The sequence below is a fragment of the Furipterus horrens genome, unplaced genomic scaffold (assembly GCF_987537825.1).
Source record: "Furipterus horrens unplaced genomic scaffold, mFurHor1.1.pri manual_scaffold_17, whole genome shotgun sequence".
NCBI lineage: Eukaryota > Metazoa > Chordata > Mammalia > Chiroptera > Furipteridae > Furipterus > Furipterus horrens.
The window spans coordinates 60193168-60218258 of record NW_028327187.1 but is presented as its reverse complement, the minus strand read 5'-3'; the positions used below and the strand labels follow the sequence as shown (position 1 = coordinate 60218258).

Genomic DNA, 25091 nt, shown 5'->3' with positions numbered 1-25091 from the left:
AGGCCTTTTTTTTGCACAAAGAGTAAGCAACTAGTAGTGGAAAATGGTAAATGGGAGCAATGAGAGGAAGTAGAAGACAAAACAAAAAGAGATCATTCTGAGTCCTCCCCACAATTGAAAAGATTTGCCTCATGATCCCTGAAATGTCCTTGACAATCTACTGCAGAACAAATGGCAAGTAGTACAGCTCAGGGCCAAAAGAGTTCAATTCAATTCAACAAATACTGTTAAGGCTGTCTGCCAGGCCCCATGGTAGATGACAGGGACATGGAGGTGAATCAAATTCCAGTCCTGCCCTCAAGGACCTCACATTTCTAATGTTGGGAACAGGTAAGTGAAGAGACTATTGTAATATGGCATTGTACTATGAACATAGTATATGAGCTCTGTCTGGAAAAATTCCAGCCATTGTTACTATACCAAGGACTGTTTGCACAACATTGATGTAACCTGGCAGCCAAGAAGAGTGGACTGGAATGCGCATGTGTGAATGATGACAGCTTCACTGTATTAGTCAGTGGGAATGGTAGACATCGTTGAGTGAGCCTGTATACTGTGTGGCCATCACATTCAAAATGACTGAGAGAGTGGAGCAATGAATCTACATCAATTTTGCGTTCAGCCAGAACATTCCTCCACGGAAAATATTCAGATGATTCAGAAGGCCACAGCTATGGGTAACTGGTGATGGGAAGCTTCATCAAAACAATGCCCCTGCTCATGCATCACATCTAGTGCAAAGCTTTTTGGTGAAACATCAAATCACCCAGGTGACTCAGCCATGCTACAGCCCAGATTTGGTGCTCTGTGATGTCTGGTTTTTCCAAAACTAAAATCACCTTTGAAAGTGAAGAGATTTCAGATCATCGATGAGATTCAGGAAAATATGATGGGACAGCTGATGTCAATTGGGAGAACTGTGTGAGGTCCCAAGGTGCCGACTTTGAAAAGGACTAAGGCATCCTTGTCCTATGTGCAATGTTTCTTGTATCTTGTATCTTCTTCAATAAATGGCTGGACACCTTCTGGACAGACCTTGTATATAGGCAGCAGACAGGAGAGCAACCAAGGAGAAGCCCCTCTAGGTAGTAACACTTTCTACTAAAACAGCCTTCAGACACATGTGATCTGAGGGGGTGGGATGGAACTAAGGAAAACCTTATTTGAAGAAAAGAGTTTGCTTCTCTTTTGCTCTAATTCTTGATTTTGCAAGTTACATATGAGTGTCACAGGAGAGATAAAACATAAGCCATGCTTAATAAAATCAAGTAACTTTCCTCCAGCCACAAGTCCAACTGGATTTGGTTTGGCTCTTCTGTAAAGTTTGGAAGACAAGTTACATTCAGTACAAGTGCTAGAAAAAATCAATGTCTGAAGGGTTAGCTAATTAAATCACAGAGACGTATTTCTGAACAAGTAAAGGTTTTCTCCAGTGGTCAGATGTTCATGACTTTCAAATTATTTTTGCAGCCTTTGAATAGCCTCTTAAAACTTTCCCTAGTCCATTTGTCAGGGTGAGGAAAGGAAGACCTTCACTTTTCTCAGCATGTTAGACCCACTTGCTCTAGACCTTAGGAAAAGGGATTACCATAACATTTTCACACTTGGTAGGAAGCAGAGCAGTGCTTCCTAACTTCTTTTATGAAGTCTAAGAATGTAAATTTTATGCTTGTTCCCTTCTTCTGATCTACCTGGCACTGTGTCTTTTCTGGAAGAAGAAGCTGAAAGTTCTTGGGTCACCCTACTGCTTTCCAGGTGCTGCAGGAGCTCTAGTCCCTCCCTAACAATGTGTGCCATCCCTGGAGGCCCGCTTCCATACAGTGAGGGAAGATTGTAAGAAGAAACAAGAGAAATCTTGGATTGTTCAAAACACCACCTCTGATCTGAGAATGATGGTTCTGTGTCTTCTCTCCTAAACAACAGGGCATGGATGGCTCTGAAGTGAGACTTGTACTGTCTACTACAGGCCTTAAGCCAACAATGTACATGTTGTGTTTCTGTGCAAACAAAGATATTTTTAATCTCTTCCCTCACAAAGTTTTCTCCCTTGCAATAAATGAATAAAGCACAAGAAGATAGAGAATAAATACATGAAGGTATGAATGACCTCTCCCAATGTGTTCTAAAAATAATAAGGATCCTATGCCAGTCAATCATTTCATAAATTAATATTTCTTGTTATTTAGGATTATTGTTGTTATTATTATCATTATTATCATTATTACTTGAGAAGTGCCTTTTAGAAAAAAGAGCCTAAAACACCAGGAAAACTTCAACATGTCATATTCATCTTCTCAATATTCCTAAGCGAAAAACAAGCCACATCTAAGATTTTTCCAAGATATTAACTTCTTCCTAACACCACCAAAAGAACACCACTATGAGGGTGCAAAGGGTGTCAAGAAGATGGAAGACAGAATAGTAGCCATTAGTCAATTTACTCTAGGACCCTATTTCTGGCTGTGGTGATCAACTGGTCTTTAATAAGAAGATTAAATACAGTGAACTCTACAAGGGAAAGGAAAATCCCACTGATCTCCCAATGATCCATCAGGTTTTGGTTTTACACCTGAGAACTGATTTTCCATGATGAGTATGTAAAGCTGTTGTCACAGCCTAAAATATTAAATGAAAAGTCCAGAATTAAACAATTCAAAAGTTTATACTGTGTGCTGTTATAAGTAGCATAATGAAATCTTGTACTGTCCCATTCTATCATGTTGAGACATGCATTATCTCTTTGTCAAGTGGATTCATGCTATATATATACACTGCCCACCTATTAGTTGTTTAGTAACCATCTAAGTTATCAGGTTGATTATTACAGAGATAAAGAGAGACCACATTCACATAGCTTTAATTAGAATATATTGTTATGATTGTTCTATTTTGTTATTTGTCATTAATTTCTTACTATACCTAATTTATAAAGTAAATATAGGAAAAACATATATATATATGTTTTTAGTGTATAAACTATATAATGTATATATGGTTTGGAGATATAGATACATATAGATATATAGAGAGAGATAAATAGATAGATAGTTATTTTTTATTATTATTATTTTTTACTATCCACAGTTTCAGGCATTCACTGGGGATCTTGAAACCTATGACCCCTATAAATTAGGATGAACTACTGGGTGGGGCAAAAGTGGGTTTACTGTTGTTCATATGGAAAATAATACAATGATTAATAAAAAATAATACAAGAATAAACTCTGTGTTTTGCATAGTCACAACATTAAACCTACTTTTGCCCTGTCCTGTATATTGACTCCAAGTAACCAATTCATAATCCATTAAGAAAAAGAAGAAGGTTTTATGTTTTAATGACATTTTAGTTTTAGTCCCTTCTTTTCAACATATTTTCCTAGCGTAGTACATACCAAAAATAATGTCGGCTTCACACAACTGACTTTTATCATAATTAAGCAATATGAATGTTGTTCCACAAATTATGTAGTCTTCAGATCCTTTACTAGTTTCTTAAGCTTCCTTGAAGCTTACGCTAGTTTCTCAATGTTCTACTTAAAATAAGGCATCCAAAATTGAACATAATACTCCAGATCTAATGAGAGCAGCAAAGAGTTCAGAGGGGCTAACATCTCCAGTAGTCAGGGAATTATACATTGTTAATGAAGTCTAAGATTATATTTGGTTTAGCAGTCCATTTAACCTTAACTTGCCTCCCTCAAAACATTTCTATCCTTCCAAAGACTCCTTCCATTGTGACCAGCTCCACCCCAGACTGGCATTGGGTTAGAACTTCCAAAAAGACCACCAGATAGGCAAGCAGAGCCACCAAAGGAAGAATAGACCAAAAGGGAAAGTAACATGCTTCCCCCAAAAAAGAAATTCTACTGAAAAGTAAAGAGAAAAGGCCAGCTAACATGATACCAATGCACCCTGATACAGAGGAGAATTGGAGATTGCCAGAGATTGTGGTATAAAGAAGAATATCACAGCCGTGCCAATTTCACTGTTCACTTGTAAACAGCTCATTACTCCTGTCACCAAAGTTAACACATCACACATAAAGATAGAAGTCAGCATAAATAACCAACATATGTTTACTTAAAGAACAAGCTAAAATAAAAAGAAATTAGATAAACTCTATTCCACAGGTAACAATTTGAAAGTCATAACTTAATGGAAAGTCACAGTCTCCTGCATGCACATTTCCCTTAGCTATTCTTTTGCCCCTCTATCCCCTACCCACTAGCCTCTCTGAACTATTAAGAATTTGGTAAAATAGTCAATTATTCTAAAGGTGCCAAAAACTCTCATTTCAACTTGTTTCCCAGTTAATGTACCATAGCAGAGAATGAGTCATTATTACAAGGAACTAAAAATAAAAATGTTTCAGCATCCGTAATTGGCTTGTCTTGCTGGATTTTTTTAGGGAGCCAAAGTACCAGTTCCAGGCTATTAGCCCTTAGTTTATAGAATAAAATAACATATTTCTTCATTAAAATACTTCACTCTTCATGGTTTAAAAATAAAAAAGATGCATTTTATCCTACAATCTTTGATTTTAAGTAGGTTTGACCCTTTGGAAGCACAACATAAGGAGAAGAAAGAACAAATAGGCACTCTGCTCTGAAAATCAGACATTATCTTCATTAGTGCTTTCCTTCCTTTTCAGTCACTTTTCTAGAAGCCCCACAACTTGCCACATCAAACAATCATTTACTTGTTTTCCAGAAACATATAGTAATATGTATGTGTGTTAAAATTAAATGTCAGTAAGTAGCTGTGTTGGAGGCTGAAGATATCTATGTGCAATTATGGAATTCAGATATTTGAAGTCACAAAATCATGGATCTTTAGACATGACCTAAACCAAGTGAGACTTGTTTTGTCAAGATCATTTTGTTCTATAATGCAATGAGACCAAATTTTCAGTGGTCTAACAAAGTTAGTAGCTATGTACTGGCCTCCATGTATGCTACACGTTAGTACTCTGTACTGATTTCCATCACCCTTATCACAATTGCAAGTCATTATCTGTGTAATCCTTTTTTTACTATATGTCTCCTGCACTATACTATGGGCTCCATGAGCATAGTCACGATGTCTTTTTTTGTTCTGAAATGTGTATTTCATGTTTGACAGGCTACAACAAACAGTGGGGAGGGTATGCACTAATGAACAAATAAACTATCAGCCTGACTGGAGAAGGGCCTGTGTGTGAACTGATAGGGAATAAAATTTAGTTTCATTGAAGCCTTACCTAACCACCCTATTTAAATTAGCAAAATTTCTCCAACAGTCACAATCCCTCTTTGCTGTCTTATTTTTCTCCATCACATTTACCTTATAAAATACCATCTATTTTAATTTCTTATTTTGTTTGTTCTCTCTCTCCCTGTACTAGAATGTCAAATCCATGATGTTAGGAATATTTGTATGTTTTGTTCATTGCTTTTTCTAGAACTCTGGATAAGGTGCCTGGTAGGAAGTAGGTATTCAATAACTATTTCCCCAATGAATGAATCTTCTTTATGAACTAAGCAAGTGGCTACACACAAAAAAATTAATACTATATATACAATACTCATTGTAAATTTCAAAGAGCATACCAGAGAAGTGGGCCTAAGATAGCCCCCTCTTGCCAGTTTTCAGTTTTTGAAGATGTCAGAACATGGTCCTGGATTACTAGCATAGGAATACCCAGAGGACCCCAACCACCTGCATTTCCCATGTGTCCTGTGCAGCCAGCAAGCATCGATAAGCCACTTCAATCAACACATAACTTTCTTCCTTAACAGGGCAACAAAGCATAAGATATAAATAGAAGCTGCCTTTTCTTGATCATGAGAATCCAGTGTGACATGGAAAGAAACTGTTGTGGCCATTTCTAAGGAATTAGCCTAATGTTTTCTACTAAAATCTTTTCACTAATATTATCCCCAGATTTGAATTTTATGGGTCAATCAGAATGCTGGTCCCTGTCTTAAAATTTTGAATTCTCAAAGAGGCAGAGAAGCAAGAATGAATAGGCATTTCTAGACAATTGGAGTTGGGTTGTGAACAAGGCATCTGAAATTTGTAAAGTGATAGAAGATTCTTGCTTTTCTGAGAAACTCTTTTCTAGCTAGTGTAGAAGAAAGGACTCTGAATCACAGAGACTTGGATTAAGGTCCTCGTTATGTGTGAACTCGGAAAAATTACTTGATCTTCATATACTGTAGTTTCTTCATCAGTAAAACTAGTATAATAGTGTGCCCATTCTCACAGGGCTGTTGTGAGGATTAAGTTAGTTAATATAAGAAAAACATCGAAGACTGGGACATGATCTGATGACACAAGGGGCAGAACCAGGAAGTGCAGATCAATCTAAGAAGCAGAAACAAACAAGAATAATTTTAAAAATTGGGGTACAAAGAAACAATTCCCCGTCTAAAGGAAAGGAGGAATCCCCAGAAAGAGTGTTAAATGAAGTAGAGGTAAGCAAACTATCACACATGGAATTCAAAATATGGATTATAAGGAACCTCAATGAACTCATAGAGCTCAAAGAAAACTACAGAGAACTCCAGGGAAACTACAAGGACCTTACTCAGAATTACATCAGAATTTAAAAGGACATAGAAGCTACTAATAAGAGCCAGGAGGAAACAAATAGTACAGCTTCTAAACTGAAGAACACAGTAGAAGGAATCAAAACAAGGCTAGAGAAACCAAAGGATCAGATCAGTTAGGTGGAGGACAGTGTGGGGAAAAATTCCCCGACAGTGCAACAAAATGAAAATGACTGAAAAAGAATGAAGAGGCTTTAGAAGAGCTGCAGGACAACATGAACTGTAATAATATCCATATCATAGGAATACCAGAGGAGCAAGGGATAGAAAACATGCTTGAAAAAATAATGACAGAAAACTTCCCTAACTTGATGAGATAAAAAGTCATGCAAGTCCAGGAAGCACAGAGGGTCCCAATAAAGAGAAACCCAAACAGGCGCACTCCAAGAAAGATAATAATTAAAGTGTGAAAATTCAAAGACAAAGAGAGAATCCTAAAAGCAGCAAGAGAAAAACAGCTAATGACATACAGGGAGCTCCAATAAGGCTATCATCAGGTTTCTCAACAGAAACACTACAAGCCAGAAGAGAATGGCAAAAAAATATCCCAAGCAATAAAAAACAAAGGCCTACAACCAAAACTACTCTACCCAGCAAGGCTCTAATTCAAAATGGAAGGTGAAATAAGGAGTTTCCAAGACAGAAGAAGGCTAAAGAATAAATCTCAACCAAACCAGTATTGGAAAAGATGCTAAAGGGTCTGATTTAAGAAGATGAAGAAACAGAGAGAGACAGAGAGGAACACAGGTACAGAGGGGCAAAATGACAATGAATAAGTACCTATCAATAATAACCTCAAATGTAAAAGAATTAAATGCACCAATCAAAAGACACAGGGTAGCTGAATGGATTAGAAGGCATGACCCACATATATGCTGTTTAAAAGAGACCCAAATCAAAATAAAAGATTTATACAGACTGAAAGTGAAGATATGGAAAAAAAAATATTTGAAGCAAATGGACATGAAAGTAAACCTGGAGACAATACTTACATCAGACAAAACAGATTTCACATCAAAGGCCATAAAAGAAGACAAAGAAGGGAATTTCATAATACTTAAGGGAACAATCCATCAAGAAGCTATAACCCTTGTAAACATAAATGCACCCAACATAAGAGCACCCAAATATTCAGAAAAATTTTGAAGGACTTAAAGAAGGAAATCAATAGCAACACACTCATAGTAGAAGATTTTAACAACCCATTGTCAACAATGGACAGATCTTTGAAGCAAAGAAGCACCAAGGATATTGAGGCATTAAACACCACTCTAGATCAAATGGACTTAATTAATATATATATATAGAGAGAGAACTTTCCACCCCAAAGAAGCAGAACATACATTCTTTTCAAATGCACATGGAATATTTTCAAAGATAGACCACATGGTAGGACACAAAACAAGCCTCAACAAATTCAAAAAAATTGAAATTATATCAAGCATCTTTTCAGATCACAATGGCTTGAAACTGGAAATCAACCGCAAGAAAGAAACTCAAAGACATTCAAACTCATGGAGAATGAATAACATGCTATTAAATAATGAATGGGTTAACAATGACATCAAGAAAGAAATCAAAAAGTTTCTGGAAGCAAATGATAATGAATACAAAACAGCCCAAAAGCTATGGGACACAGCAAAAGCAGTCTTGAGAGGAAAGTTAATAGCCTACCTAAAAAGGATAGAAGAATCTCAAATAAAAAATCTAACCATACAGGTACAAGAACTAGAGTAACAACTACAAACAAAACCCAGAGTGAGTAGAAAGAAGAAAATCATCAAGATCAGAGCAGAATTAAATGACATAGAGACTAAACGAACAATTCAAAAGATCAATAAAACTAGAAACTGGTTCTTTTGAAAGATAAATGAAATAGACAAACCTTTAACCAGGCTCATCCATAAAAAAAGAGAGAGGACCCAGATAAACAAAATCAGAAACAAAAGAGAAGAAATCAAAACTTATACCACAGAAATACAAAGGATTGTAAAAATTACTATGAACAACGCTATCACAAGAAATTTGACAACCTAGATGAAATGGACAAATTTCTGGAAACATAATCCTCCAAAGCTGAATCAAGAAGCAGCAGAAGCCCTGGCTGCTGTGGCTCAGTGGATTGAGTGTCGGCCAAGTGTCGCTGGTTCGATTCCCAGTCAGGGTACATGACTAGGTTTCACATCAGGTCCCCAGTTGGGGGCATGAGTGAGAGGCAAACACACGGTGATGTTTCTCTCCCTCTCTTTCTCCTTTCTTCTCTCTCTAAAAATAAAGAAACAAAGCAAAACAAACAAATAAATAAATGAATTATTTTAAAAAAAGAAGAAGAAGCAGAAAGCCTGAATAGACTGTTAACAACTAGTGAAATTGAAGCAGTAATCAAAAAACTCCCCGCACACAAAAAGTCTGGACTGGATGGCATCACAGGAGAATTTTACAAAACATTTAGGGAATAACTAATGCCTACCCTTCTCAAACTATTCCAAAAATATCCAAGAAGAGGAAAAAGTCCCCAACTCTTTCTATCAAGCCAGTAACATGCTAATTACAAAACCAGGTCAAGAGACAACAAAGAAAGAAAACTACAGGCCAATATCGCTGATGAACATAGATGCTAAAATCCTCAACAAAATATTGGAAAACTAGATCCAGCAACACATTAAAAAGATCATACATCACGTCAGGTAGGATTCATCGCAGGGATGCAAGGATGGTTTAATATTCATAAATCAATAAGCATAATACACCACATGAATAAAAGGAAAGACAAAAATCACATGATCATATCAATAGATGCTGAAAAGCATTTGATAAAGTACAATACCCTTTTATGATGAAAACACTCAGCAAAATGGGAACAGAGAGAGCATACCTCAACATAATAAAGGCCATATATGAAAACCCTGAAGCCAACATCATACTCAATGAGCAAAAACTGAAAGCATTTCCCCTCAGATCATGGACAAGACAAGGATGTCCACTCTCTCCACTCCTATTCAACATAGACTAGGAAGTTCTCGCCACAGCAATCAGACAAGAAAGAGAAATAAAAGACATCCAAATTGGAAAAGGGGAAGTAAAACTGTCATTATTTGTAAATGACATGATAGTGTACATAGAAAACCCTATAGACTCCACAAAGAAAACTACTTGACCTATGAAGTGAATTTGACAAATAGCAGGATACAACATAATATTCAGAAATCAAAGGCATTTCTGTACACCAACAGTAAAATATCAGAAATAGAAACTAAAATAAAAAAAAATTTACTATAAAAACAAGAAAAATAAACTACCTACAAATAAACTTAACCTAAGATATGAAAGACCTGTACTCAAAAAACTACATAACACTGAAGAAAGAAATTAAGGAAGATATAAATCAATGAAAGCATATACCAAATTCATGGATGGAAAGAATCAACAACATTAAAGTGTCCATACTACCCAGAGCAATTTATAGATTCAACGCAATCCCTATTAAAATACCAGTGACTTATTTCACAGACCTAGAACAAATACTTCAAAAATTTATGTGGAACCCAAAAAGACCCCGAATAGCCACAGCAATCTTGAGACAGAAGAACACAGGAGGAGAAATCACAATACCTGATATTAAGGCCACTGTAATCAAAACAATTTGTACTGGTATAAGAACAGACATATAGATCAATGGAACAGAATAGAGAGCCCAGAGTTAAACCCAGGTCTATATGCTCAACTAATATTTGACAAAGAGGGAAAGAACATCAAATGGAGTGAAAAGAGCCTCTTCAACAAATGGTACTGGGAAAACTGGACAGGGACATGCAAAGAAATCAAACTAGACCGCCAACTTACACCACACACCAGAATAACCTCAAGGTGGATAAAAGATGTAAATGTAAGCCATGGCACCATAAATATCCTAGAGGAAAACATAGGCTGGAAAATTTCAGATATCCTATGTAGCAATATTTTCACTGATATATCTCCCAGGGCAAGGGAAATAAAGGAAAAAATAAGCAAATGGGACTACATAAAACTGAAGGATTTCTCCTCAGCAAAAGAAAACATCAGCAAGATGAAAATGGAAACAACTCTGTGGGAGAACATATTTGCCAGTGATATCTCAGACAAGGGATTGATCTCCAAAATATATAAACAACTTATATGACTCAATAGCAAGAAGACAGATGACCCAACTAAAAACTGGGCAAAGTACCTGAACAAACACTTCTCCAAAAAGGACATATGGAAGGTCCATAGGCATATGAAAAAATGCTCAACATCACAAATAAAAACCACAGTTAGATACCGTCGTCGTCGGCAGCCGTCCGTCTTGAGAGATGATGGTGTACCTTCTTAAGAGTCTATCTGCACCGCCGAGAATGGCTGTGCAGTCCGACTCGGGAGTGACACGGTATCTGTCTCCTCCCGTGTTAAATCGACATCTTGCGATGACGCTGGAGTGTCCTCTCCAGTGAAGCTGAAGCTACAGAGCCTGGGCAGGGTGATATGGAGGGTCTGCTGTTGCCCATGCAGCAGACCCCCCCTCTCTTCGCAGCTGAAGGGTCCAAGGGAAAGACGGAGTCAATACAGCTTGGCTTCAGGTGCGCCACAGGAGTTGCCGGTGTTGACTACAACGTCAAACCGCCTTAGGGACTCCGGCTCCTGATTTTCTGTCGGGGTTTACTCCCTTAGCCTTTCCCCTGAAGAGGTATGCCGCAAGGCAGCGGAGGTTTTTTGGAGTCAGAGTTTTCCTTCTCTGATGTGCCCTGACTGGAAGATCGAACCAGCGACACTTAGCTCGCAGGCCGACGCTCAATCCACTGAGCCATACCAGCCAGGGACAGTTAGATACCACTTCACAACAAATTGACAAACAAATGCTGGAGAGGGTGTGGAGAAAAGGAGATCCTGAGCTTCCAGCCAAGATGGAGGCCTAGACTGACACACTGTGTCTCCCTTTACAATTAAGAAGGACAACAACTACTGCAAAATCAGAAATAACCAGAAGTTCCAGAAAAAGCTACATGGAATTCCAATGTATGAAGTTATAAACAAGTGTTGCTCGTCCATATCGGCAGGCAGGGCAAAGCCAGGGCAGAGAGGTCAAGCTGTGCTGGTGGTGGTGGCAGCTGCAGTGATGGGTGGTGGGGCTGCAGTGAGCACAGAAACCCATATTTAAGGGGAGGTTAGAAGTGCCTGGGAGCACCCCTGGCTGCAGACCAAACCAGTCAGCTCTTGATTCCAACGCCAGGGAAGGCAGACCCCAATTGCCTCGGACTGTGAGGGCTGGAGGACATGGGGACAGAGGAGGAGGCTCTCAGTCTCTCAGCAGAGAGTGAACGGCAGGAATCCATCTTGGACCTCTGCCCACACAAAGCGCCACAGTGTGGTGAGAAAGGTTGCCTGGTAGTGATGAGTGCACGGGGCTCCGCCCACGATAGCATTGGTGATGTAACAGCCACACCCAGGAAACAAAGGTACTGTAAACAAATTGTCAGGATGGCAGGGATCATGATAGAGATCCCAATCACACAGCTGACCAGAGAGCAAATACATGATTTATTGGACCAGCAGATAGATAATCTTTTTTTTTTTTTCACAGTGACCAGTTGGCATTTATTAGTGTAGTTATTGTTTGTCACTGCTGCAAAAGTAGTATAGGAACCAAGACTTTGTTACCACAAAGAAATAAATAAAGCTTATTTTTAGGAAAATTCTAACCGAGTAACTGAAATCTAGCAGTCGTGCTAGATGAGCCCAGCCTTGTGATGAATGAAGCTGGGGTAGAAGTCATGATAAATTCTACCTAAAACAAGCTTTCAGTCGTTGTCCCTAGCCAGAGCTGATCTTGGCTGCAGTTACAGCAAAGAAGGAAACCTAATGAAAACTGAGCTATAACACTTGAGAATACACAGACTTGGATCTATCAGGGGTGAGCTGACTACAGTCAGACAATCTGTTCCCCTCACTCCAAAGACATTTAGACAGGAGCTTCTCCAGACTGCTTCCGACTGATGTGCTCCAGGTGAGCATGCTCTGCGGTATCCAGGTCAATCTTGTACTTGGCTAGGATTTTGAGGATGGGCCTCAGCTTCAGCCACCACTGTTCCTTGGGGATGCGGTGCTCAAAATCGGTCTGGTCCTTCAGCTCAGTCACTGGTTGAAAGACCAGGGACCTCTTACGCATCCCTAGGACGCAGCCTGAGTCTGGAGAATTGGCAAAGATCCGCCCGTTATGGTAACTCTCTTTGATTTTCCCAGTGATCCAGGTCATCGCCTTGGCGCCCATCTTAGTCGCAAAATTCCTGTCAAATGGAGTTGGGCTTCCACCCTGCTGCATGTGGCCAAGCACATTCTTCCTGCTCTCAAAGATGCCCTTGCCCTCCTCAGAGTACAGGTTGAAAATAAAGTCAGTGGTATAGTTCTCATTGCACTTCTCATTCTTTAACACCAAGCCCCTTTTCACAGTTGTTTTCATCTTTTGCACCAGATGTTTGGCATTCGCCTGCAGATCTCGAATGGTGAAGGGCTCCTCAAAAATGTAGGCAGCATCGGCCCCCGCTGCCAGCCCTGCCATGGTGGCCAGGTAGCCACAGTAGCCACCCATAGTTTCAATGATAAAAACCCGACATTTGGTGCCTGCTGCTGACTGCTTGATGCGGTCACAGGTCGTGCAGATCGTATTGAGCGCGGTGTCAGCCCCCACGCTGAAGTCTGAGCCAGGGACGTTGTTGTAGACCGTGGCAGGGATGACCACAAATGGGATGCAGAGCTCGTCATACAGCTTCCTGCCCTCCATCAGTTCCAAGGCCCCATGTGTAAGCCTCAAAGCCCCCAATGATGACAAGGCCTTGAATGTTGAACTTAGTGATGTTGGCACTAATCTGTTCTAAATTCTTGGGCAGAGTCCTTTTAGTCCCAAGTTTAGAACCACCTTGGCCAGTCCAGCCCCCAATGTAGCTCCAGCCAGCTTCCTCAATCTGACCCTTTGCCAGGCCCTCAAAGCCATCATGCACAACCAGGACTCAGTTGCCCAGGATAAGGCTAATTCTCACAGTGGAGCGGACGGCAGCATTCATGCCTGCTGCTAGGGCCCCCACATTCATGACAGCCACTGTGTGCATGCCAGCCTTAGAAACTGGGGGTCTGACATGAGCCAGAAGCTTGTATACCTCCCAGTTGTTCATGAAGCTCCGGCCTCACTGCTTCATGGCCTCATCGAATTTCTTCTCATTCATGGCTGTGGTCACATCTTTGGTCACCTGGACACACTCCGTGAGGGACAGACACATGGCCTGGTTACCAGAGAGGCTCACCACACAGGTCGGGGTGTCCGGGGTCCCCTCCAGTAGCACCATCACTGCTTCCACACCCATCCTGCTGCTCAGGATGCGGTCAAAGGCTCACGGTGTCCCGCCCCATTGCACGTGCCCCAAGACAGTGACCCGGGTGTCATATCCCAGACGCTTTACCACCAGGTCCTTGATGTCTTCAGAGGTGATGGGTTTCCCATTCTTGTCAATCGCCCCCTCGGCCACAATGATGATGTTGAGACAAGAGTCACGGGTCCTTGTCTCGCTGAGCTGGTGACAAAGGTGTTCTTCCCAGTCATCATCTGGTGGACATTCAGGAATAAAAACCCAGTCGGCGCCACAGGAGAGAGAGGTGACAAGGGCCAGGTACCCACAATGCCGGTCCATCACCTCTAGCACAAACGTCCTCTGGTGGCTCTGAGCAGTAGTCGTGATCGCATCTACAATCTCTATGATCCGATGTAGGGCAGAGTCAGTGCCAATGATCATAACAGTGCCGCAAAAGTCATTGTCAATTGAGCCAACCAGGCCCACGATGTTCAAGTAGTTAGAATTTGCAGCCTCCTCAGCTGTGATCTTACCCGCCTTCTGAAGGTCACTCAGCAAGCTGCTCCACTTAGAGCGGAAGGTATCCGCTCCAATGAGGCTGCCGTCACCCCCAATGACACACAGATTGGTGATCCCATGCTTCACCAGGTTGTGGGCAGCTCAGTGTCTTCCCTCTCGCTCCCTAAAGTCCTTGCACCAGGCACTTCCGATCATTGTGCCTCCCAGCTGAAGTATCATTGAAACACTCTCCCAGGTGGCTTCCCTGATGTGCTCTCCACCATCCACCAGGCCTGGATAACCCTCATGGACAAAGAAGACACGGGCACCATTAAAGATACCAACTCGGACCACAGCCCTGACAGCAGCATTCATTCCTTGGGCATCTCCACCGGAGGTTAACACAGCCATGGCTTTGCCAATCTCCAGGGTTTTGGCTGCATGATGCTCTTCATGGGTCATGATCCACTCTTTTTGTTTTAGCTCTTCTCGAACACGGCTTTCTTGCACACTGTCCTTGGAAAAGGGGGAGGGGCTAGATAATCTTTCTGAGGCTCAGTTCAGAGCTATAAATATAAGACAGCTTACAGAGCTAATATCAGATTTAAATCAAGATGGGGAAGAAATGAAGCTAGTCCTGCTGAAATGAACAAAAACACATATGAAACAAGTTGTGAGGGAAGGGAAACCAGAGATCAACTCAACATATCGGAACATAGAGAAGGAACAAACTGTCAACCATTGCAGAAAGAGGAAACAAAAAGTGAGGAAAATGAGGAGAGGCTCAGAAACCTCTGGGACAGTTATAAGTGAGCCAACATCCAAATTATAGGGTTGCCAGAAGGTAAAGAATAAGAACTAGAAATAGAAAAATTATGTGAAAAAAATAATGAAGCAGAACTTCCCTAACTTAGGTAAGGAAATAGACTTACAGGTCCAGGAAGAACAGAGAGTTCTAAATAAACTGGACCCAGAGAGAACCACACCAAGACACATTATAATCAAAATGTCAAAAATTAAGGATAAAGAGAGCATCTTAAAAGCAGCAAAAGAGAAGAGAATTATGTATAAAAGGATCCCAATTAGACTATCAGCTGATTTCTCAAAGGAGACTCTGCAGGCAAGAAGGGACTGGCAAGAAATATTTGAAGTAATGAAAAGCAATAACCTACAGACACAATTACTCTATCCAGCGAAGCTGTCATTCAGAATAGAAGGGCAGAGAAAGTGCTTCCAGGACAAAGTAAAACTGAAGAAGTTCATTAGATCCAAACCATCGTTATATGAGATGTTAAAGGAACTTGTTTAGGAGAAGGAGGATCAAAACTATGAACATTAAAATGAAAATTGCATAACAACAGCCAACAACAGAAGCTAGGGAACCAAAACAAAGGAAAACTCAGTAGGCAATGAGAATGGAAAAGTGATTATAGGTATGGGGGACATATTGGGGGAAGGTCAGCGGGGATGGGGAAGGGGCAAAGGGAGGGAGATGGTGCAGGAATTAAGAAGCATAGAGAGTGGAGTAGATAGGAAAATGTTGAGAAGAACTATATGCACAACCAATGGGCATGGACTAAGGAGGGGGACAACTGGAGTGAGGAGGGGCCACTGGGTGGGGGTGGCAGAGGGAACAGAAATTGGGACAACTGTAACAGCATAATCAATAAAATATTTAAAAAAGAAAGGGAACCCTGCACTGTTGGTGGGAATCCAGACTCGTGCAGCCACTATGAAAAACAGTATGAAATTTCCTCAAAAAACTAAACATGGAACTGTCTTTTGAACCAGTGATTCCACTGCTAGGATTATACCTTAAGAATCCTGAAACACCAATTAAAAAGAATCTATGCATCCCTATGTTCATAGCAGTGCTGTTTACAATAGTCAAGTGCTGGAAACAGCCTCAGTGCCAATCTGTTGATGAGTGGATCAAAAAACTGTGGTACATTTACACAATGTAATACTATGCAGCAGAAGGAAAGAAGGAACTCCTACCATTTGCAACTACATGGATGGAACTATAGAGAATTATACTTAGCAAACTAAGCCAAACGACAAAAAACAAATATCATATGATATCACCTAATACTGCAAAGCAATGAACAACACAAACAAACAAGCAAAATTGAACCAGAGGCATGTAAACAAGGAGCAGACTAACAGTTACAAGGGTGGAGGAGAGAGGGAGAGAAGAGGGGTAAGAAGGGAAAGGATCTAGTCAAGGAACTAGTATAAATGACCCATGGACATGGACAACGGGGTGGGGACTGACTGTGGGAGAAGCGGTGGGCAGGATGAAGAAGGAACAATTGTGGAAAATGTGGGACAACTGTAATAGAAAACCAATAAATAAAGAAAGAAAAACATCGAGCCCAGTATCTGACATAGGTCTGGTGTCCAATTAATGTCCTTAGTTCCCTTCCCTCCTTGTATCCATTCCTTCTCCTTATTTTATGAATGAAACAGGGGGAAATCAATTTGCTATTCAAAACTATTATGAAAAGTCTCAAATTCTTTTTGAGAATAATAGTATCCTCTGCAAATATGACCTCATTGGGGAAAACTAGTTTCATTTTAACTTCTTCCTTTCTTCTTTCTTTGCACTATAATAAGGAAAACAACTTAACATGCTGAGCTGCATAAAGAAAAAAACTTGGACTTTTACTCTTTACTTTTTTAGGGTAGGATAAAAAGAAAGCTGTTCAGAGCTAACACCTTTCCCTGTCTTTGGAAAAAAAAAAAAAAGCAAAACCACCACCAGGCAATGTTAGATGATCCCTAAGGCATTAAATTTTTAAAAAGTCGTCCAACAGATTTAAAACTTGGAAAACCTCAGAAGGGCAGAAACCCAGGCAAGAAAATCTCAGAACTTCCTTGTGAAGGAAAAATCAGAAGAAACTGATACAAAGAAGAAGCTAGAGAGAAAAGTAAGAAAGTTCTTGATGAGCAAAAAACAAAGCCAGGCTCTGCCAAAAGTGGAAGCCAGAGGGATGGCCCCTTGGAATCTCTTATAGGTGACTAAAAAGAAAGCAGCAGCCTCAGGTCACCGACTATTTAGCATCTCTTTTTTAACTACTCTTTTTTTTCCAGTGTGGCTTATGCTTGCTGACTCTTAAACCTCCAGAAGTAGGAGAAGGTCTCATAAAAATAAGGGTTTCTCTGGGGAAGTTGCCTTTAGAGGTTGGGTAGCTTTTACTGATTTAAAAAGTAACTTTCTTAGGAGAGGGATGCAAACTTTAAAAAAAAAAAATTTACTTTTCCTTTTTGATAATGCTAAGGCAATACCTTGGGAAAAGGGAGCCAAATAACAGTTATTAATTACCCTAATTAACCCAATTTATAAGACATATTTGTGTGGCTGTCATGATAACTGCTTTGACTAACTTGCCAAGAATAGCTTAGCTGTCCATTCAAATAAATCCCTGATAATTATCAGTCTAGTTTACTAGGCTTCTATGATAATAATCATTAGTGCTACTGTCCAAAAGATTGCATTAAACAATTTATTAATTATGTATTTTTCATGGTTTTATGTGAATCATGGGCAGGGTAAAGAATGTTCATCATTATGCTAATCATGTGAAAGGGGTGGCAAGATTTGAAGCAGTGATTGACTATGGTCTTTACAGCAAAATATCAGCACCAGGGGGACAGTGGAAACTACACGATGAAATAAGGAATGTTCAAGGAATAGTAGGACACATTGTGACTGACTGTTTCTCTGAAGCCATAACCTGTAAGTTACAGTCTCAAGTCTTAGATTCAAAAGAGAATGAAATATGAAATAATTAAGTTATGGAAATATATATCGCGGTAGGAATGTCTGAAAGGGTATGAGAATGATGCATTACACATAGCAGGAGCTCAGTAAAGGTTTGGAGACAGTATTACAGAATAATTAAGTCTGCATTCATGTGTGCATGTTAAGCTCTATGTAACAAAGACACACCTCACAAAATAAAAGGAAAGAAAAGAAGAGAAGAGAAAATAATAGAAAAAGCACCCTAACAACTGGTGACAACCTTGGTCAAGTAAGTAGGTAGGACATTTGGGTTGAAAGATCAATATTTTATTATTCTAATGAAACAGTGTTATAGTTTGCATGTTTGAATAGTAATACACATGTGTAAAATGAGTTCTGAGGGTTGCTGTCATTTTGTCAGTCTAGTAAAATCTGGTTATGCTACACAATTAGAATAGGAAATACAGGTATCATACTCAGGGTTTTAGACACACTATATACATTTCACTGGTTAGAAAAGATTGGCTAAATTGCAAAAACATTGGTCTTGCCACCTCTTTCTACTTTGTCTTACTTTTTAGTCACCTCCATCCCAGAGAGTTTTGTTTTTTTTTTTTTTTTTTTTTTATGGCACAATATTTTGGTGTCAAAGAAAAGTAATTAACCCAAAGTTTTGGTTTTTATTTTATTCTTATATTAAATAATCTTAACCTTATTATCTAGGTCTTTTTCTAAACTACATTTTTTTTTGAAATCACAATTTGTCACCTCAAGATTCAGACTATGCTATAAGTACTGTTCACATCAAGTTAGAAATTTGGCATTAATGAAACATTCTGGTTGAGTTAGCAGAAAGAGGTGCAAAACACATCCCTTCGTTGTCAGTAAACTTGTATTTCTTTTTGTAGACAGCAAATGAAAAGAAGGTTAGTTTATGGTGAGCAATTAATGAGATGCTACAACAACGTATGTGGAACAGTGCCTGTCATGTGGTAAGTATTGAAGAAATGAGAAGCCAGATGAACACCTCTGGTCAAGATAGAGGCATAGACAGACATGCTTCACCTCTCTGCACAACCATAGAAAGAATTACAACTAGATCTCAAAAAATAATAATAATAACACCAGAACCCTCAGAAAATCAAGCTCTATGGAAGTCCAACAAACAAGAATTTAAGAAGCCACATTAATCCAGATGGGTGGGAGGGACAGAGTTGCAGAGAAGGGTGGAGAAACATGGAGATGCAGTGTGGCACGGAAAGGCAGCAGCAGCAGCAGAACACACAGTACCACATTTATGTATGGTTGATAAAAATTGGAAGGAATATATTGGGAGTGAGCAATCCTAGCCCCAGGCTAGACTGCTCAGCCCAGGGTGCCAGCACCAGAAAGATAAATCCGCATAACTTCTGGCTATAGAAAAACTAGTGTGGGTTGGGGCGGCAGAAGAAATGGCCAGATATTCCACTTAAAGGGCCCATATGGACTAAAAATTTATGTATACCTACCTCCTATGAGACTCGGCACCAGGGCAATAGCCAGAAGGGCACCAGTCACACAGAGCGAGTGGCAAGCAAACTTCAAGAAGCCAGGCAGAGGTATTGTCCCCTCTCCAAGCCCTTCCCCCACACAGAGTCACAAAGTGGTGAAGCAGGTTTCCCTGCCTTGGTGAGTACCTAAGGCACCACGCCACACAATTTACAGGAGCCTTTTCTACAATAGGCCATGCTACTAAGACAGGAAGTCAACAAAGCTCTACCTAATACACAGAAACAGACACAGGGAGGTTGCCAATTTGAGCAGACAAAGAAATATGACCCAAATGAAAGAAAAGAACAAAATCCCAGAAAAAGAACTAAATGAAAAGGAGATAACTAACCTATCAGATGCAGAGTTCAAAACACTGGTGATCAGGATGCTCAAATAACTCACTGAGTATGGTAACAACATAAAGGAAGAAATATAGGTTACACTAAGTGAAATAAAGAAATACCTACAAGGAACTATCAGAGGAGGGGAGGAAGCTGGGATTCAAATCAGTGATTTGGAACACAAGGAAGAAATAAGCATTCAATCAGAACAGCAAAAAGAAAATAGAATTCAAAAAATCAAGGATAATATAAGGACGCTCTGGGACATCTTAAAACATACCAACATTAAAATCAGAGGAATGCAAGAAGGACAAGAGGAAAAGCAAAAAAAATTGAAAATGTATTTGAAAAAATAATGAAAGAAAACTTCTGTAATTTGGTGAAAGAAATAGATATACATGTTTAGGAAGCACAGAGAATCCCAAACAGCTAGATACAGAGAGGACCACACCAAGACACATAATTAAAATACCAAAGGCTAAAGATAAAAGAATAATCTTAAAAGCAAGAGAATAACAGAGAGTTACCTACAAAGGAATTCCCATAAGACTGTCAACTGATTTTTCAAAAGAAACTTTGCAGGCAAAAAGGGACTGGCAAGAAATAGTCAAAGTGTTGGAAAGCAAGGACCTATAACTGAGATTACTGATTCCAGCAAAGGTTTCACTTAGAATTGAAGAAAAAATAAAGTGCTTCCCAGACGATGTAAAGCTAAAGGAGTTCATCATCACTAAGCCATTATTACATGAGATTCTAAAGGGACTTATTAGAGAAAAAGAATATCAGAACTATGAACATTAAAATGGCAACAAATTGAGATCTTCTGGCCAAGATGGAGGCGTAGACAGACATGCTACATCTCCCTCCACAACTAAGAAGGAATACAACTACCTCAAAACTAGAAACAACCAGAAGTTGGAGAAAATCAAAGTGCATGGAAGTCCATCAAACAAAGATATAAAGAAGAAATATTCACCCAGACAGGTAGGAATGGCGGATCTGGGGCAGAGAGGACACGGTGTGGTGGTGGCAGCAGCAGCAACAACAGCAGGCTGGTGGAAAGTGCAGTTACACACTTTAAAAGTCAGGAGGGATACTTGGGGAGCGTTCCCAGCTCCTCACCAGAACGCATAGCTCACTATCCCAGCGCCGGGGAAAATCAAGCCTCATTGCTTTTGACTGTGCAAACCAGAGGGTGTTGGGATGGAGGCAGAAGCTACTGGTCTCTCATCAAAGTCCAGTTGTTTAAAGGGCCCCCACAGACCTAAAACATCCACAGACCCACCCACTCTGGGCAGCAGCTAGAGGGGCACAAGTCCGATGCAGAAGTGGGAGAAGTGCCTGGAAAACGGGCAAGCACTGGGAAAGCGGCATTGTTCCTTCTAAGACCCCTCCCCCATATACAGCGTCACAACATGGTGAAACAGGTCTCCCATTACTGATGAATACCTGAGGCTACACCCCTTACAACGTAGTAGGAGTGACAGCTCTCCATGGGACATGGAAGCAAACAAACACAGGAGACTTCTGGCCAAGATGGAGGCCTAGACTGACATGCTCCATCTCCCTCCACAACTAAGAAGGAATACAACTACCACAAAACCAGAAATAACCAGAAGTTCCAGAAAATAAATGGAAGCCCAGTGTATGAAGTTATAAAGAAGTGGTGCTCATCAAGACAGGTAGGAGGGGCGAAGACGGGGAGGAGAGTTCAAGCTGTGCTGTACATGGCAGCAGCAGTGACGGAGGCAGGACAGCGGTAAGTACAGACACCCATATTTAGGGGGAGGCGAGAAGTGCCTGGGGAGCACTCCCAGCTGCAGACCAGACCCGTCAGCTTACAATTCCAAAGTCAGGGAAGGCAGACCTCCATTGCCTTGGACTGTGAGGCCGGAGGGGGTGGAGAAGGAGGAGGAGGCTCCCGGTTTCTCAGCTGACAGTGAAGGCAGGAATCCATCTTGGACCCCCAACCTCACACAAAACACCACAGTGAGAAGGGTAACCTAGTAGTGACGAGTGCATGGGGCTCTGTTCCCTACAGCATAGCAGACGTGACAGCCCTGCCCAGGAAGCAAAGGTAAACACAAAACAGGATGGCACAGATCATGATAGAGATCCCGGTGATGCAGCTGACCAGACAGCAAATATCTAATCTAATGGCTCAGCAGATAGAAAATGTTTCTGAGGCTCAGTTCAGGGCTTTGGTTATGAGAATGCTTATATCGACCTAACAGCAGATCTTAAACAAGATGGGGAAGGAATGAAGTCTAGTCCTGCTGAAATGCACAAAAAGACATACGAAACTAGTGGTGAGGGCAAGAAAACCAGGAATCAAATCAACAAATCGGAACATAGGGAAGGAACAAACAGTCAACCAGTACAGAAAGAGGAAACAAAAAGTGAGGAAAATGAGGAGAGGCTCAGAAACTTATTGGACAGCTATAAGCGGGAGAACATCCAAATCATAGGGCTGCCAGGAGGTGAAGAAGAAAAACTAGAAATAGAAAAATTATGTGAAAAAATAATGAAGCAGAACCTCCCTAACTTGGGGAAGGAAATAGACTTACAGGTCCAGGAAGCACAGAGAGTTCCAAAGAAACTGGACCAGGGAGAAGCACACCAAGACACATTATAATCAAAATGTTAAAAATTAAGGATAAAGAGAGCATCCTAAAAGCAGCAAGAGAGAAGAGAATTACGTACAAAGGGGTCCCAATAAGACTCTCGGCTGCTTTCTCAAAAGAAACTCTGCATGCAAGAAGGGACTGGCAAGAAACATTTAAAGTAATGAAAAGCAATAACCTACAGCCACGATTACTCTATCCAGCGAAGCAGTCATTCAGAATAGAAGGGCAGAGAAAATGCTTCCAGGACAAAGTAAAACTGAAGTTCATCAGCTCCAAACCACTGTTATATGAAAAGTTAAAGGGACTTGTTTAGGAGAAAGAGGATCAAAACTATGAATATTAAAATGAAAACTGTATCACAACAGCCAACAACAGAAGCTAGGGAATTGAAACAAAGACAGACTAAGGAGGCAAAAAGAGTGGGGAACATTTTGGGGGGAGGTCAGTGGGGAGGGGGCTGGGGGGAAAGGAAGGGAGATGGTACAGGAATTAAGAAGTATAGTAGGAGGGAGTGAATTAGATAGGAAGATGTTGAGAAGAACTATATGCACAACCAATGGGCATGGACTAAGGTGGGAGACAACTGAAGGGAGGGTGGTCACTCAGTGGAGGGAAACAAAGGGAAAAAATTGGGACAACTGTAATAGCATAAACAATAAAGTATACTTTAAAATATGCAACAGAGAGCTCCCTCATGGCTTCCACCATGTGAAGACTAGGCAATACAAGTAGCCTGCCATCTGAGAGACACCTTCATCATAATGCAAACATGCTGACATTATGACCTTGGACTTCCCAGTGTCCAGATCTGTGAGAAATAAATTTATGTTGTTTATTTAAAAAAGGCAACAAATTCACCACTATCAAAAACTGAATAAAAAACAAACTAAGCAAACAATCAGAACAGGATCAGTATCATAGATATGGAGGTTATCAGCCAGGAGGGGAGGGGGCAGAATGTTAGAAAAGGTGCGGAGATTAAGAAGCATAATTGGTATGTACAAAATACACAGGGGAATGTTAAGAATAGTATAGGAAATGGAGAAGCTGGATGGAAGGGGGGTACCAGGTGGAGGGGGAAAAGGGGAAAAAGTTGGGACAACTGTAATAACATAATCAATAAAATATATTTAAAAAACAAAAAGAAGCCATATGAAGGATGAATTAGGTAGTATTTACACTAATGTGAGTTACAAGACCGTGGTTCTGCTACATCAATGAAATTCTTGAACATTAAGATCACAATTGGTAACACCTCTCCCCTTTTCTGTTGCTTATGGGATACCATGACTCCATACCACTTTCTATTATTTCTAGTTCCCTCCCTTCCAAAAATGAATAAATTGTACAATATTTTTGTGTCAAAGGAAAAAATAGAGACAGACCCTTGTATGCAATGTCAAAACATGTTATAGAGCAGTCTACATCTGAATTTTTGTTACTCTATCATGCCTGATGGGTATCTCAGAATCATATCATTTCTAATATCATGCTAGGCACATATGAAAATAGGACTGAGAGTGTTAAGAGAGCTCAGAGTTTTATCACAATTCTGCCAATACCTGGGGTGAAACCCAATAAAATATCCACTTTTCACATGCTTGTGCTTCATAATGTTTTTTTTTTTCCATTATGAAACAGAGTGGTGGCAGTAATGGCATTGTAAGTCATATGTTGCCCACAAAGGTGTATTAAATATGCCGCATAATAAATTATTACTAGGAAAGTTGTAAAACTAACACTTACCCTTCATGTACATAGATGATCTTATGCACTGCCCTGCCTTATCCCTACCCAAGCCAAATGTAAACTCCTTGAGAGCAAGAATTATCATTCACTTACTTTGGCAAACCCTGTAGTACCTAGCACAGACTCTGAAGCACAGGTGCTCAGTATTTCACAACTGAGTTGAACTGAACCTGTGAGCAGATATGGCTGCCTGAATCACTGAAGTGTGCAGTCAAAGCTCATGGAGAACTGTGCATTAGAAAATGTGTAAAATAAGTGAATCTGCAAGTGTGTAACTAACAACCTAGTGACTACTGATGAGGAAGAGAATTTGATGCTATGCAGAACCAAACAGAACTTACCAAGCAGCAACCTATGTAAGAGAACCTAATACAGTAGTCCCTTTCTATATTGCTGTTCACTTATCGCAGTACTGTATATGTATGTTGTTAAAGTTATGTAGGTTTAAGAGTGTAGAATATGTTTAAGAACACAAGTAGTGTATAAAAGTGTGGAAAAGTTTAATAAAGGACTAGGAAAGGTTAATAAGGAACTGGGAACAGTTTATAAGTGTGTGGGAAGGGTTTATAAAGCCTTAAAATATATATAAATACTAAAATTAATGTAAGGTTCCTACTTTGCAGAATTTCACCTATCGCAGTGGGGGGGATTCTAGA

At 40.2% G+C, this 25091-nt stretch overlaps 1 protein-coding gene and 1 pseudogene across 1 annotated transcript in view; both read right to left on the bottom strand.

Annotated features, from left to right (window-relative positions):
• PCDH19 (protocadherin 19) overlaps nucleotides 1-25091 on the bottom strand; it is a 187019-nt gene that overhangs the window by 88478 nt on the left and 73450 nt on the right.
• Nucleotides 12187-14972, bottom strand: LOC149991113 (ATP-dependent 6-phosphofructokinase, muscle type pseudogene; annotated as a pseudogene).